The sequence below is a fragment of the Hyla sarda genome, chromosome 3, assembly GCF_029499605.1.
Source record: "Hyla sarda isolate aHylSar1 chromosome 3, aHylSar1.hap1, whole genome shotgun sequence".
In the NCBI taxonomy this organism is placed as follows: domain Eukaryota; kingdom Metazoa; phylum Chordata; class Amphibia; order Anura; family Hylidae; genus Hyla; species Hyla sarda.
In genome coordinates, this window is record NC_079191.1 from 22,354,486 (window position 1) to 22,370,023 (window position 15,538).

The 15,538-nt window shown below is 43.3% G+C and overlaps 1 long non-coding RNA gene across 1 annotated transcript in view; it reads right to left on the reverse strand.

The window, feature by feature from the left end:
• Positions 1-2,877: 2,877 nt before the first annotated feature.
• The window catches only part of LOC130360511 (uncharacterized), a 35,125-nt gene continuing 22,464 nt past the window's right edge, over positions 2,878-15,538 (reverse strand). Inside the window, exons 2-3 of the long non-coding RNA XR_008890688.1 lie at positions 9,189-9,281; positions 2,878-3,825 (exon numbers count right to left, since the gene is read on the reverse strand). This is a non-coding gene — a long non-coding RNA (uncharacterized LOC130360511). The remainder of the gene's footprint in view (positions 3,826-9,188; positions 9,282-15,538) is intronic.

Sequence of the window (15,538 nt, forward strand, 5' to 3'; positions counted from 1 at the left end):
CTGATTGGCTGGGAGAGATGCAAGGCCAGGTATTATGTGATCCTACCTTCCCCTTTCTACCATGTGCCCTAAAACTAAATGCCAGGGGTACAAGTTTGCGCCGAACCAAACTCAGCACCAAACCCTGGTTTGACGGATTCAGTTTGCTCATCTCTACTCACGAGCTTCATCGCTGAGTCCTGGCAGCACTTGGTTTTCACATGAAAATGTATTAAAAGGGTTTACCAGGGCTTTTTGTAATAAAATAATTTTTTCAATTAGTTTTTTATTTTTTATTTTTATTTTTTTTACATTTTCTGGTTTAGTAGTGGAAGCTAGCTTATAGACTACATCCATTACTAAGCCAGAGCTTAGCATTACAAATAGCTAACAACTCCTATTGAAGAAAACAATGTACCTTGAACCTCATGTCTCCCTCTCTATCGTATGTTGACCTCAGGAAGGAGGCCTGACAAGTCTACTTTAAAGGGGTACTCCGCTGAAGAACTTTTTTTTTTTAATCAACTGGTACCAGAAAGTGAAACAAATTTGTAAATTACTTCTATTTAAAAATCCTAATCCTTCCAGTACTTATCCGCTGCTGTATGCTCCACATGACGTTCTTTTCTTTTTAAATTTCCTTTGTGTCCGACCACAGTGCTCTATGCTGACACCTCTATCCATTTTAGGAACCAGAGTAGGAGCAAATCCCCATAGCAAACCTATTTTCCTCTGGATAGTTCCTGACTTGGACAGAGGTGTCAGCAGAGAGCATCGTGCACAGACAGAAAAGAAATTCAAAAAGAAAAGAACTACCTGTGGAGCATACAGTAGCTGATAAGTACTGGAAGGATTAAGAGTTTTAAATAGAAGTAATTTTCAAATCTGTTTAACTTTCTGGCCTCAGTTGATTTAAAAAGTGTTTTCCAGCAGAGTACCCCTTTAACACCTACTAGGGAAGTGTTTCCCGACCAGTGTGCCATCAGCTGTTGTAAAACTTTTACAACAGTCATGATAACACTCTGCTAAAGATAAGTGAACCTTAGTTGGCTTGGACATGATGACTGGTAACTGAGGGATGCAAAGAGAGCACTGGCTATCTGTATCGCAGACACACCAGCGAGCCTTATGGGAAAGGAACCCAAAAAAAAAAAAAAAAAAGAACAAAAACAAAAATAATGGCCTACAGCCTCAAAAATGTAATTTCATCTATTGTTAGAGGAGCTGAAGAGCACATAGAGATATTGCATAAAAAGCACATTATACTCTGCGTTCTGACTCCACTGAAATAAGGGACCTGATAATTCTTTTATTCCCCAGTAAATGATAGAACTCTTAAAGATAAAGAATTTCCATACCGGCTGCCAAGTTTTAAATGAGATTGTTCCTCTTGAGACCGCACCAACTAGCACATTTATTAATAGCTAGGGAGCCCTATAGGATATAGTAGTGAGACAAGGTCTGCATGGATGTTATCAAGTCTAAGCAAAATCTTTTTTCTTTTTCTTTATTGTGTATTAGGGCATTGTTAAATGGGCACTCTCATTACAATTTATTTTTGCTATTGCACACCTTATGGTAAAAAAATAAAAATATTTTTAATGTATAGAAAAATGAAGTTTTCTATGTTTTATTTGTGTTTAAAAAGCTGCCACTAGGTGTCTCCCTACTTGTCCAGGGCATATTTCCCTCAATCTCTTGCACAGATTTTGGACTCCTGCTGGCCTGGCAGAAGTCCAAAATCAGGAAATGCAGTCTGGAGTGCTGAGGGTGTGTGTGCAGCTTTAGCCAATCATAGCTCATCTCACACTGAACTGCTCTGGGCTGTGTGTAGCAGAGTGAGGGAGGAAGTTCTCCCCTATATGGCTTCAGATGATGTCATGCCTGCTGAGGAACACCCCTTTCCCAGTCTGTGAATCTGACTGAGACTGAGCAGAAAATACAGAACAATATCAAGGTAGAAAACGTAAAAATAATAAAAAAAATAAAGGCCGGGGGTGGTTTACCATGATGGGTGCAGCGAACTGGGAGGATTATAACATTTAACAAGATCATGACAGGTACTCTTTAATCTGTTTGTACTGGCAAATAGGTACATGTATACACTGGCTTCATTGGGTGAAGCGAATAGTATCGATTATCTCATAAAAATGATGCCCATCAATATCTTACAATGGATAGTTCTGGAAGTTGACGTGTTGGATGCAAGAAAAAAAGTGTAAAGATCTGAGGGACTTTAGTAAGGTCCACATTTTAACGTCTAGAGAACTAGGTTGAAGTATCTCCAGAAGAGTCGATCTTGTGGGGTGTTCCTGGTATGTAATCATCAGAAATGAACCATGCAGCAGTGGAAGAAATCATGGTGTCATCGACCATATTAACCTTAACATCTGTACAACAAAAATAGAGAAACATAGCCGCACATCCACAGTTTGTATTTTTGATCTACTTGCTTCTCAGCATAAATTAAAAAAATAAACAGGTTGTTAGTATAAATTTGGATGAAAAAGTACAAGCCCACTCGCCATGTCAAGGCCACCTAGTCAGAGTAGATCCCTAACCTAACACTGGCGTAGCACCGGGCGGTGACCAAGCCCACAGGGGGAATGACCCAGGGGCCAGGAAGCTCCACTGCTGCCCGAGGAAGCCCCCAGCTCCAGGCCACACCACCCCACAGACAAACCATCACAGCAACAATGGCCGCCACCGAGCACCACACCAGTGTGAAAACCTACCATGTGCTCCCTGCCAGAGGGCTGGGATAATTCTAGGAGGAAACCTATATGCAGTCTCCTGCTAATTAAAAACTCCTGGGCTGAATGGGTGGAGTGGAGTACTGGTTATGATAGAGGGGAGAGACTACAAATGTACAAAAAAATTGAGAAACATAGTCGCACATCCACCATATGTATTTTGACCTTCTTGCTTCTCAGCATAATTTCAAAAACTAACAGGTTGTTAGTATACATTTTGATCAAAAAGTACAAGCCCACTTGCCACGTCAAGGCCACCTAATCAGAGTGGGTCCCTTACCTAACACTAAACATCACATGGACGATCGGCTCAGTATGTGTCCCTCACCTGGAAAAGAGATGGCACTATGGGAAGAAGACAAGCAACCAGCAGGGGCAGTGTGTTGGACAATGATCTCTTGAAAACCTTGGGTCGTGGCATCATGTGGAGGTTAATGGGACACATACCACCTACCCAAACATTGTTTAGATCAAGCCTCCCCCCTCAAACTTTATGGATGCGGAAACCCTAATGACAGTGGCCTCTTTTAGCAGGATAATGTCCCTGGCCACACTGTAGACAGGATTCCCCAGATCTCAATCCGATCTATCATCTGTGGGATGTGCTGGAGAAACAAGTTCTATCCATGGAGGCCGCACCTCACAACTAACAGTTGGTGTCCTGGCATCATGTGGATGTTACTGTGACATGCACCACCTACCTAAACATTGTTTAGACCAAGTCCCCCCTTCATGGACACAAGATCCCTAATGGCAGTAGCCTCTTTCAGCAGGATAATGCCCTGTTTGGACTGCAGACATTGTTCAGGAATGAGGAACAGGACAAAGAGATCAAGAAGGTGACTCCTAATTCTCCAGATCTCAACCCATCGATCATCTGTGGGATGTGCTGGAGAAACAAGTCCCATCCATGGAGGCTGCATCTCACACCTTCAAGGACTTAGAGGATCCGCTGTTGAAGTCTTGGTTCAGATACCACTGGACACCTTTAGAGGTCTATGGAGTACAGGCTTTGGATCAGGATTGTTTTGGTGGTGCACAATATTTGGCAGCATTCAACCCATATTAGACTGGAAACTGCAAGATAAAACTCCTACCAAAAATATACAGAAATACATATCTTTTAATAAAATAGGCAAACATCTATAATTCATGATGGAATACAAATTCATAAGATGAAGCTCCTGTACACCATAGACTCGACTACATGGCACCTGTACAACTGTACATGGCACCAATGGATGTCTATTGTATGTCTGATGTCTCCATTACAGGGAATATAGAATTATGAAATACATTCTGTTCTCCATGCTGAGTTCACTGCTGGGGCTTTGGTCCACCCAGGTGCCCGTTACTTATCCAGATTTCACGCTGCTCTTTCCCTGCTCTGCTGATGGGCTCGGTTCCTGACTATGCTCCTTCCTCGATATCTGGCCTGTCACATCCTGACCATGCTGCTACTGACAACCCTCAGTTTCATTATTGACTATGATAATGTTCAGTTGGTGCTGCTTCTGACAATCTTTCTTCAAACTATTCTTGGAGCCAAAACTAAGGAGCCTTTCTGGGGCAAAGCTCACATTTCATTGTAGGAGTTAAAGGGAACCAATCATCAGATTTTACCCTATATAAGGCTTCTGTCCCCAGGGATGGTGAAGATATGAACTTATAAGATGCTCCCCGATGTCCCCGTAAGTAGTCCCCAGGCTGGGTGCTCCTTTCACCTAGTCCCGTGTCTTCGGCCAGCAGCGACGCCGCCTCCGCTTAATTGACAGGCTGCATTATTGCTCTGCTCACTGAACAGACAGAGATGAGCGGTGACGCGGCCCGTAAATCAACCAGAGGGGGCGACACTGCCAGCTGAAGACACGGGAGTAGGTGAGAGGAGCTCCCCGCCCAGGGGACTACTTACGGGGACGGCAGCAAGCATCTTATAAGTTCATATCCTCATCATCCCCGCAGGCAGGAACGCCCCCCGGGGATGGTGAGGATAAAGATTTTACCCTATATAGGGTAAAATCTGATGATTGGTTCCCTTTAAAGGCTTATCCAGGAAGAGAAAGTTGTGTGGTATTACAACTTGACTCCATTAACTTCAATGGAACTGAGCTGCTTAACCACACCCACCCTGGAGACAGATGTCTTTGTTCTTTTTAAAGAAATTAGCTGTTTTTCTATTCCGGGATAACCCCTTTAAAGTGAACATAGTACTGAACAAGGGCTTTGTGTTGTCTATACTGGATACTTTTTGCCTCAGGTCATTGTCCAGTGCCTCACCTGTGAGGATTGGGGAACTTCTCATGGATGCTATTCTTAGAGTGTCATGTCTTAGTTTCCCATAAGAAGTAAGTGGAGTGAAGTTCTCCAGTTTTTCCAGCCATGGAAAAGTGTTGGAATGAGCTGTACGTTGTGCAATAAAAAAAAGAAACTGGGGGAGATTTAACAAAACCTGCGTAGAGAAAGAGTGGTTCAGTTGCCAGTGGCAACCAATCAGATTGCTTCTTACATTTTTCACAGGTCTCTTTAAAAATGAAAGAAGTAATCCGATTGGTTGCCGTGGGAAACTGCACCACTCTTTGTCTACACAGTTTTTAATAAATCTCCCCCACTGGGTTTTTCTATTCCTGGATATCCCCTTTAAGTTAACTAACTAAAGATTATCATGGGGGTGAATTATGGCTGGAAAAACTGGAGAACTTCACTCCACTTACTTCTTATGGGAAACTAAGACATGACACTCTGAGAATCGCATTGAAAAGAAGTTTACCAGCCTTAAATGGGCACTGTAATTAAACATGATTTTTAATATTTGATTCCTTATGCCAAATAAATAACTTTTGTAATTGGCTTCCGTTAAAAAAAGAAACACTTTTTATGTTAGTTTTTCGGCTGTATACTTCTGGCCACCAGGGGTCTCCCTTCTTGGCCAGAACACTTTTGTCTGGTCAAAATCTCAGATTTTGGTCTCCTGATTGTAATGGCAGGAGACCAAACTCAGGAAGTGTTTCTCTGCACTGAGCTTGATTGACACCTGCACAGAGCCTCACTGAAAGATACACAGACTGAAAAATGCACAGAGCCTGAGGTCTTCTATTCATCACAGCACTGCAATGATGTGAGGGCAAAAGTGGTCCCCCAGCAGGCTTCTGCTGGGAGATTTCACTATGTGGGCAAGAATAAAGGTAAGATACACAGCTTTTTAAAGCTCTGAATTTTGTTAGGAGTAGTTTGGGAACATAGCCTGAGTTAGTTTGGAACAGTTTATTAGGTGGCCAGTACTCTTTAACAGGTGAGGCACTGGACAATGACCCAAGGCAAAACATATCCAGTATAGACAACTTTGGCTACCTACATTCACTATTGCATTGTCTTTAGGAAAGTGATAAGAGTTGCAGAGCAACATGTGCCCTCCTGACCAAGGCCAGGACTGGATTCTTTACTAAAGAGAAAACTGGAACCACCTCTTCCCAGGCTAGGGGAGTAAAGTTTGGATTAGATTTTGCTCTCTTTACAGAGAAATACACTTTGCAAATGCAATGGCTAACCCCTTGTACTCTGGAGAACCTAATGTATGCATGTTATACAAGAAAAATACAAAAAACACAAATGCAATGTAGAAAATACAATTACTTAGGCATCCGGCACTTTAAATACACACTTTACCTTCAAGCAAACCTTATAATACTTCTGCCACCAACTAAGTTTGACAACTAACTTTTGGGGTACGAGCAGCACTAACAGAAGTTCCCATTATTCTTTTGAAAAGTTATGTCAGACATTAGCATTAAAGGGGTACTCCACTGCCCCAGCTTTCGGAACATTTTGTTCCAAACGCTTGGTGCGGGCTGCGGGGGGTCGTGACGCCACTCCCCCTCAATGCAGTGGCAATGCTGCCGCTACGCCCCCTACCATAGACTTACATTGAGGGGGCGTGGTTTGACGTCACCAGATACTTCCGAACACTGGGGCAGTGGAGTACCCCTTTAAGTACAAGGCATGATTTTAACCTTTATTCAAAATTTTAAACCAGTTTTTTATTATGTTAAATATTGTAAAATGTTAGCCAGAAGTGAAGTTTAGTTTTAAATTGGAAAATAAATATCTAACTTCCATCATGTCTTCGCATCTCCATGCCCATTTTTGGCCACTTGGCTATAAGCTATGCCGACTGGTCCTGCAAAGAGTATGCATCCCAGTAGCAGGGAGAGGACAGAAGATCTTGGGGCCAGACAGAGCCAAACGGGAGCTGTGGGGGACCAGCAGGGGACTGGGCCTGGGTAATAAGCTGGATATCATGTTTCTTGATTTTTCTGAAGCATTTGATACAGTGCCACATAAAAGCTAGGTACATTAAAATTAAAATGCTTTGGCTGGGGGAAAATGTGTGTAAGTGGGTAAGTAAATGGCTCAGTGATAGGAAATAGAGGGTGGATATTAATGGTACATACTCTGAATGGGTGACTGATACCAGGGGGACCACAGGGGGCAGTAATGGGTCCTATACTTTTTTTAAAATGTATTTATTAAGGACCATGTAGAGGGAATGTATAGTAATGTATCAATCTTTGCAGATGATACTAAGTTATGTAAAGTAGATAACACAATAGAGGAAAATGCATTGTGTATAGAAGTTAATACGATAGTGGACAGCGCACTCTATAAAGTATATAACACAATAGAGGAGAGTGCACTTTGTAGAGTAGATAACACAATAGAGGACAGTGTATTGTGTATAGTAGATAACAAAATAGAGGACAGAACACTGTGCACAGTAGATAATACAATAAAGGACTGCACTGTGTATAGTAGCTAACACAATAGAGGGCAGTGCACTGTGTAAAGTAGATAACACAATAGACAACACTGCACTGTATAAGGTAGAGTGCACAACAGAGGGCAGTGCACTATGTATAGTAGATAACACAATAGACGCAGTACACTGTATGAAGTAGATTACACAATAGAGAATAGTGCACTGTGTAAAGTAGATAATACAATAAAGGACAGAGCACTGTGTATAGTAGATAACACAATAGAGGACAGTGCATTATGTATAGTAGATAACCCAATAGAGGGCATTTGTCACGATTCGGCTTCCAGGTTGTGGATCCGCTGTGTCAGCGAGGGATTGGCGTGGACCGTGCTAGTGGACCGGTTCTAAGAGGCTACTGGTTTTCACCAGAGCCCGCCGCAAAGCGGGATGGTCTTGCTGCGGCAGTAGCAACCAGGTCGTATCCACTAGCAACGGCTCAACCTCGCTGACTGCTGAGAAGGCGTGGGACAGAAGGACTAGGCAGAGGCAAGGTCAGACGTAGCAGAAGGTCGGGGGCAGGCGGCAAGGTTCGTAGTCAGGATGGATAGCAGAAGTTCAGGTAACACAGGCTTTGGACACACTAAACGCTTTCACTGGCACAAGGCAACAAGATCCGGCAAGGGAGTGCAAGGGAGGAGATCAGATATAGCCAGGGAGCCGATGGAAGCCAATTAAGCTAATTGGGCCAGGCACCAATCATTGGTGCACTGGCCCTTTAAGTCTCAGAGAGCTGGCGCGCGCGCGCCCTAGAGAGCGGAGCCGCGCGCGCCAGCACAAGACAGCAGGGGACCGGGACGGGTAAGTGACCTGGGATGCGACTCGCGAGCGGGCGCGTCCCGCTGTGCGAATCGCATCCCCGACGGCCATGACAGTACAGCGCTCCCGGTCAGCGGGACTGACCGGGGCGCTGCAGGGAGAAAGACGCCGTGAGCGCTCCGGGGAGGAGCGGGGACCCGGAGCGCTAGGCGTAACAGCATTGCAAAAATTATAGTAGATAACACAATATAGGACAGTACACTGTGTATAGTAGATAAAATAATAGAGGACAGTGCACTGTTACAAATAGATCTGGATAGGTTGGAGGATTGGCTTGGAAGTAGCAGATGAAGTTACACAGATTAATGGAAGCTTATGCACGTGGGGACAAAACATTCAGGCTGGGAATATGTAGTCAATGGGAAAACACAGGGCACGACTGACATGGAAAAGGACTTTTAGTTAACAGTAAATGTAACTGTAGTCAAGCTGCTGCTGGACTCCTTACGATGACATGAAGAAAGAATCATATGCTTTTGAAGGAAATGGCAAAGACCTGATATGTTTTAGCAGAGCTCATAGAAATTTGCATACACGGCCTCCATTTATCTAATGCCTATGGCGCCGCTACCGTTCCCAATTAACATACGAAAAACCTTGACTTTGCCTTTGAGGAGACTGAGCCATAAAGTCTATTTCTGCAGGTTTCATGATTATGTTTTACCTAGTCATACCTAATACACATTGTCTGCACTTGTCTTACTATTTCGTTTTCTGTTTTCATTTCATATACATGAATACACAATATAATTGAGCAAAGCTAATGGCGAGGCCCGGAGAAGCAGACGCACAGATCACTATGGGGCATGTAATAAAACTGTCATCACCTGTTTCTTTAACAAGCCAAGATGTTCCGTGCCCGCTCTCATTTTCCACTTCCATGTTCATGCACATCGGACTGTGTGATTTTTATAACCGCGCTGTAGGGGACAGATACAAATGAGAGAAAGCCAAACTGTATAGAAATTCTAATATTTTGAAACTTTTGAATTATGATGATGGATAATGATCTGTCACATTTAAATTGCTTCTAAAAACTGGTGCGGCAGATGTGCCCAAAAAAAAAGAAAAAAAGAGAACTATTATAGCTGATGGGAAATAATAACTCGCTAGATTTGATCTTTTCCTTCATCTACGCCGATCCTGTATAATCATTAGAGAAAAATTCCATTACTCATCCATACAGGTGCAGCAGAGACTTCTGGATCCCCATCACTGAGCTTCATGTGGCTTAGTATATGACCGTTAGTTACCTGATAATCCTGGAAATTAGACCTACTTACATTAACTTTCTGCTGAAGCTTCTGTAGGGCTTGTGCTTAGGCAGGGAAGCCAATCAGAACAGTCAGAGCTACAGCATAAGCCAAATAGGAGACAGGAAGTGGATCCGAGGCATCATTCCAGTGGTTGGCCCCCAAGTGGTGTGTGATCTTAGTTGATGCTTTCCATCCTTGCCACCCGGCCCGGCCTTTCTACTCCCATCCCGCTTCCTCCACCATGGCTGCAGTACCTGGTCTGGCAAATAAGGTGCACACATGTATTCTTACTGAAAACTAATGGACCAGTATGCACACTTCTTCACCTATTTCTGCCTGGCTCTTCCTAGTTAAAGCTGCTACACCCACTCAGCTGTGCCTGAGCAATAGTGTGGTTTTCCATTGTGTGGGTGAGTGTTCCTGAGCTACTATCCAGTGCCTGTTCCCTGATGTTGACCCTCTTTGACCCTTGTGTACTACGTTGACCCTCCTGTGCTCGACCCAGATTCTGAGCTTATGCTACTTGCCATGACTCTGAACCTGACTTTCACCTGGACCTGACTAAACTACCTGGCTGTAGGCCTATTACCAACACCTGCACAAGTCCTACATGTGTCTATTTTCAGGTGCCTGGCCCTATGTCCTTCTGGCCTGCCTGGCCAGATACTACCCATATAGCGACAATCCTTGGGAAGTGACCTGGTACCTTCTAACAGTCGAAGTCTATGGAAGGGTGAAAACCTAGAGGATACTTAGACCCACCCATTTGAGTGTGCCAAAAGCAAAATGGTGGTTCGGAAGCACAGTGGGACCACACCAATTGGGAAGTTATAATTACTGACACTTTAACTGAAATTCCACTTTAGGGAATGCAGTAGAATTCCACAGACAATCCACAGACAATACTTTATTAAATTGAATTGAATCATATGCATTCAAATAGCATCTCAATTCAGTGATATCTAAAGAACAGGTCTATCTATATACTGTGCTAATAGAAAAAGAGAGATCGTTCATATAAATTCTGCTCATATTTGAAACAAAGGTGACATTGAGTATGAAAGATGAACAGTTCCTACTTCTATATGGGGTCAGTATGGGGGCCTATTACTATATCGGGGGCAGTATGGGGGCCTACTACTATATATGGGGGCCTACTATTATATAGGATCGGTATGGGGACCTACTACTATATGGGGTCAGTATGGGGGCCTACTACTATATAGGGTAGGTATGGGGACCTACTACTATATGGGGTCAGTATGAGGGCCTACTACTATATGGGGGCAGTATGGGGGTCTAGTAGTATATGGGAGAAGCTTACAAAATGAGTTAAAATAAAACAAAAGCTCCACCTGTATAACAGATCCCAACATCACCTGATATGCACCATTGACTTATAATGAGGTCCATCGGGGTGCTGTCATTTTTTTGTCACTTCGATTGTAAAATTTGTAAGGCCAGTCATCTCCATGGCCTGTACTGATGAGAGTCTCACTTCTCTGCAACCTGCTTTCCACTACTTGTTGTTAATAGAAATATGCTTATATCAGGACTGAATGCAGGAAGTCGGAGCTTAGCATGTGCTATGTGCAGGACCTGCAAGCTAAGTCAGTCTGCCTGCTGCAGATAATACATGCTTTACCTGAATGGTAAGTCAGGACTTCCCTTTCATTGATTACCACCCATAAAGCTCAAGGCAGCTGTCCCTTGTGTACATACCAGTGTATAAAAAAAAACGTAATCCTTCCAGTACTTATTAGCTGCTTAAGAAAACAGAGGAAGTTATTTTCTTTTGAATTTTCTTTCTGTCTGACCACAGTGCTCTCTGCTGACACCTCTGTCCATGTCAGGAACTGTCCAGAGCAGAAGCAAATCCCCATAGTAAATCTCTCCTGTTCTGGACAATTCCTGAGACAGACAGAGGCGTCAGCAGAGAGCACTGTGGTCAGACAGAAAAGAAATTAAAAATAAAATAACACTCTCTGGAGCATACAGCAGATGATAAGTACTGGAAGGATTAAGATTTTTAAATAGAAGTAATTTACAAATCTGTTTAACTTTCTGGCACCAGTTGATTTAAAAAAAAAAATGTTTTCCAACGGAGTACCCCTTTAAATATGTCCAGTAGGTCCTAAAATATGTCCCCCAGAATATCTTCTGCTAAATTCAGTGAGTTGCGCGCAGGAGATGGGACTTCTCCGGCTCAATTTCCATATTTATTGTTTGTGACTTCACTTCACTAGGATGTGGAGGCGCAGACAATGAATATGTAAATTTAGCCGGCGAAGGTGCTCATGTGCGTGCATTCATCATCATACAGATCCAAAGCTTGTGTTTCAGTTTGTGCTGTGCTGTAATGGGTGGGGCAATCTATGTGCGGGAGGAAAATAAGTCACCTCCCACCTTGAAACAAAGAATCCTGGGGATTGAAGTCTGAGGGAGGCCACAGAAACAGGAAGTAGCCAGTTCCCAAAAACAAGTACTTAAAGGCCCCCAGACATCCTATAAGATGTCTGATCAAGGGGGTCCCACTGCTGGGGACCCCTATTATCTTGGCTGCGGCACCCCAGTCATCCGGTGCACAGAGCAAACTTCACTCCATGCCGGATGACTAGCGATGAAGGGGCCAGAGGCTAGTGATGTCATGCCCATGCCCCTCGTGATGTCATGGCCACGCCCCCTCAATGCAAGTCTATGGGAGGGGGCTTGACGGCCATCACGCCCCCTCCCATAGATTTGCATTGAGGGGGCGTGGCCACGACATCATGAGCCTCTGGTGCTGCATCCGATGCTCCAAACGAACGCCGGGTGCAGCAGGGGGATTAGGGAGATGCCCCAGCAGCGGGACCCCCATGATCAGACATCTTATTCCCTATCCTTTGGATAGGGGATAAAATGTCTAGGGGCGGAGTACCCCTTTAATTAGTAAAGACACTTAATTACTAAAGTCCCCTTATGTCCCTCTTTTCTCAGATGCCGCCTCTACGTACTCGCATGACAGATCTTTAATGATCATGTCTCTCCACTAATAATTATTTCTTTAATGTATCTGACTATTGGATGTGAAAACAGCCAAATGAATGTTCTGCCTTGTTAGCAAAAAAATGGGTTTTGTACAATCCAAATTGTAATTGAAATCAGGAGGGTAATGAGCTGTGACACTGAAGAACGGCGTAATGAATGACTGCGATATCCGCCATAGCATGGCCTCTTCTTAAAAAATGTTGTACTGGAATTGTTATATTGATAGTCATGCAGTGATCACGTGCAGTAAGGCCAAAAATAAGAAGGGAATGGGTAATACCAATGTGCATTAGGCTATGTGCACAAAAAAATTGTAATTAATTACTAATATGTTCAATGGAAAAACTGTTTTGATCTAAAAAAACATACTTTTTTATTGGTACATTGTTTGAGCCTTTGATGGTCAAAAAAACAACAACTGGGGTTGCAAACTGCAAATGAATATTTACTGTAGCAATATTAAACATATAAAACAAATATATAAATACATACATGAATAAATAAATAAATATATAAACAAATAAATAAATACATATTTAAATACATACATAAACAAATAAATAAATACATACATACATAAATAAATAACTAAATAAATACTTAGATACATATTAAAGCTCAAAAACTATTCCAATTGCCAGAACAAATGTCTAAAAATTTGACACATTGAGGGAAAATTTTTTAAGACGCACAAACAAAGCAGATGCCCGAAAGTCGCTAATTTTTGTGCATAAACAGGGTTTTTTTTAATAATATGTCATTTTTACTGCAATATTGGAGAATCGCAGCAGAAACATCCAAAAATGCAGTAAGAGCGTGCAAAAAATGAAGATGGGAAATAACATTTGAACACAGCCCGAAGAAATTTAGGATTTTCCTAGTTTTTATGATGGAAAATATAGGTTTTATAAAGACAGGAGGCGAGTATCAAGTGCATTATCCTTCTTTATTTAAGCTCAATAGCAGAAAGAATGCAATGTAAATGTAATAACAAAGAAAAAATGAGGGTGCAGGTCACCTTACCAACCATATACACCCCCTTTGAACTCCAGCCAATCCTGTCCCGACAGGCCCCAAATTAACTGAAAACGACTCCACCTCCTCCTCTTTCTTTATGCCATCCTAACACCAGAACCAACTGCACTCCAGGAGAAGGCCATCCATCAATGAACCGTCAACACGAATCCAACGGCAAAATTCGACCAAGAACGAAATATCAGAACTTGATCCAACTCCAGAAACGAACTGGATACAGGAATCCATATCCGAACCTAAAACCACTAGGGAGATCTGTAACTCGAACCAACTCAGGCTGCTGCAATTGCCCAGGAGTCATCTTCAGTAACCTAGAAAGAAAAAGAACAACCATAACTGGGTGGGAACCAGGGAGGGTTGATACTCGCCTCCTGTCTTCATAAAATCTATATTTTCCGTCATTAAAACTAGGAAAATCCTAAATTTTATGACAGACAGGAGGCTCGTATCAAGTGCAGGTTCAAAGTACACAATATCATACAGTACCTAAAAACTATAACACCATCATGGAGACATGATTCTATGGTCTAAAGTAAAACGTGCGAAACGTGTTTTCCAAAGACCAATCCGTCGCCTTCATAATGTCGAACAGGGAGCCACCCACCTGAGCCACCTTGGTAGCCATGGCATCTCTAGAAGAATGAGCTTTAAATATCGAGACATCAATCCCGGCCAATGTCATCGTCTGTCTAATCCAACGCGACTACGTTGGAGAAGACACTGGAAGGTGCGGAGAACAAAACAATATAAGAAGTTGAGAGAAACTCCCAGTACGCAAAGGCGCCGTCCGGAGCTCATAAGCTTTCAGACAGCGAACTACACACAATTTAGGATGAGTCAAAAAACTTGGATAAAACACCATTTGCAAATCTGTTTTCGTCCGTCGAGACACGGAGAAGATAACACCCTGAGGAGTAAACTGTCTCTGCGACACTTCTAAGGCCCTAACATCTGACACGCGTTTGATGGATATCAAACATAATAGCATAGTTAACTTGAAAGACAGGAGTCTAAGAGGTAAATCCTCTTTGTCCTCCCATGAGGAGAACATACGAAAAATTAAAGACACATCCCAGGTGGACTGATACCTAGGGGCAGGAGGACGGTGAAACCTAATGCCTCTGAGAAGCCGACAGACCAACGGATGTCGACCCAGCGACACCCCCTCCACCAGGTCATGACGGGCGGAAATGGCAGACCTATAAACGTTAATGGTCCGATAAGCCTTCCCGTCGTCGAAAGCCGCCGATAAAAAATTTAAAACTCCGGACACAGGGGCCTGAATGGGATCCATCTGCCGTTCTGAGCACCAATGAACCCATAATCTAGGCAGATCGATAAGCCGATCTGGTACCTGGGGCCCATGCATCTCACATGAGATCTCTAGCTGATTGTGAAATGTCATCACTGTATTCCGACAACCGGAAATCAGCCAAGCTACCAATCGTAATTGACCAGACAAGACCAGTGGATGAAACTCCTCCATCGGATTCTTTAGGAGCGACGGGAAGAGGGGACAGATTCGAGGATAATCTATGGTCATCCCCAGTAGTTGGGGAAACCAAGATTGAGTGGGCCACCAGGGGGTGACCAACACCAAAGTGGATGCTTGAGACCCTGTTTGCCACAATACCCTGGGTATCATGGCAAAAGGAGGAAACGCATATAGTGTTCCCAGAGGCCACTGTTGTAGGAACGCATCCACGGCCGATGCCTCCGGGTCCGGATTCCAACTGAAGAAACGAGGTAGTTTCCGATTGAGTCGGGACGCGAACAGGTCCAGAGTCATAGGACCCCAAAGGTCCCAAATCATCGGGAAGACCGATGGATGTAGGGTCCAATCGCTGCTGTCCGTCAGA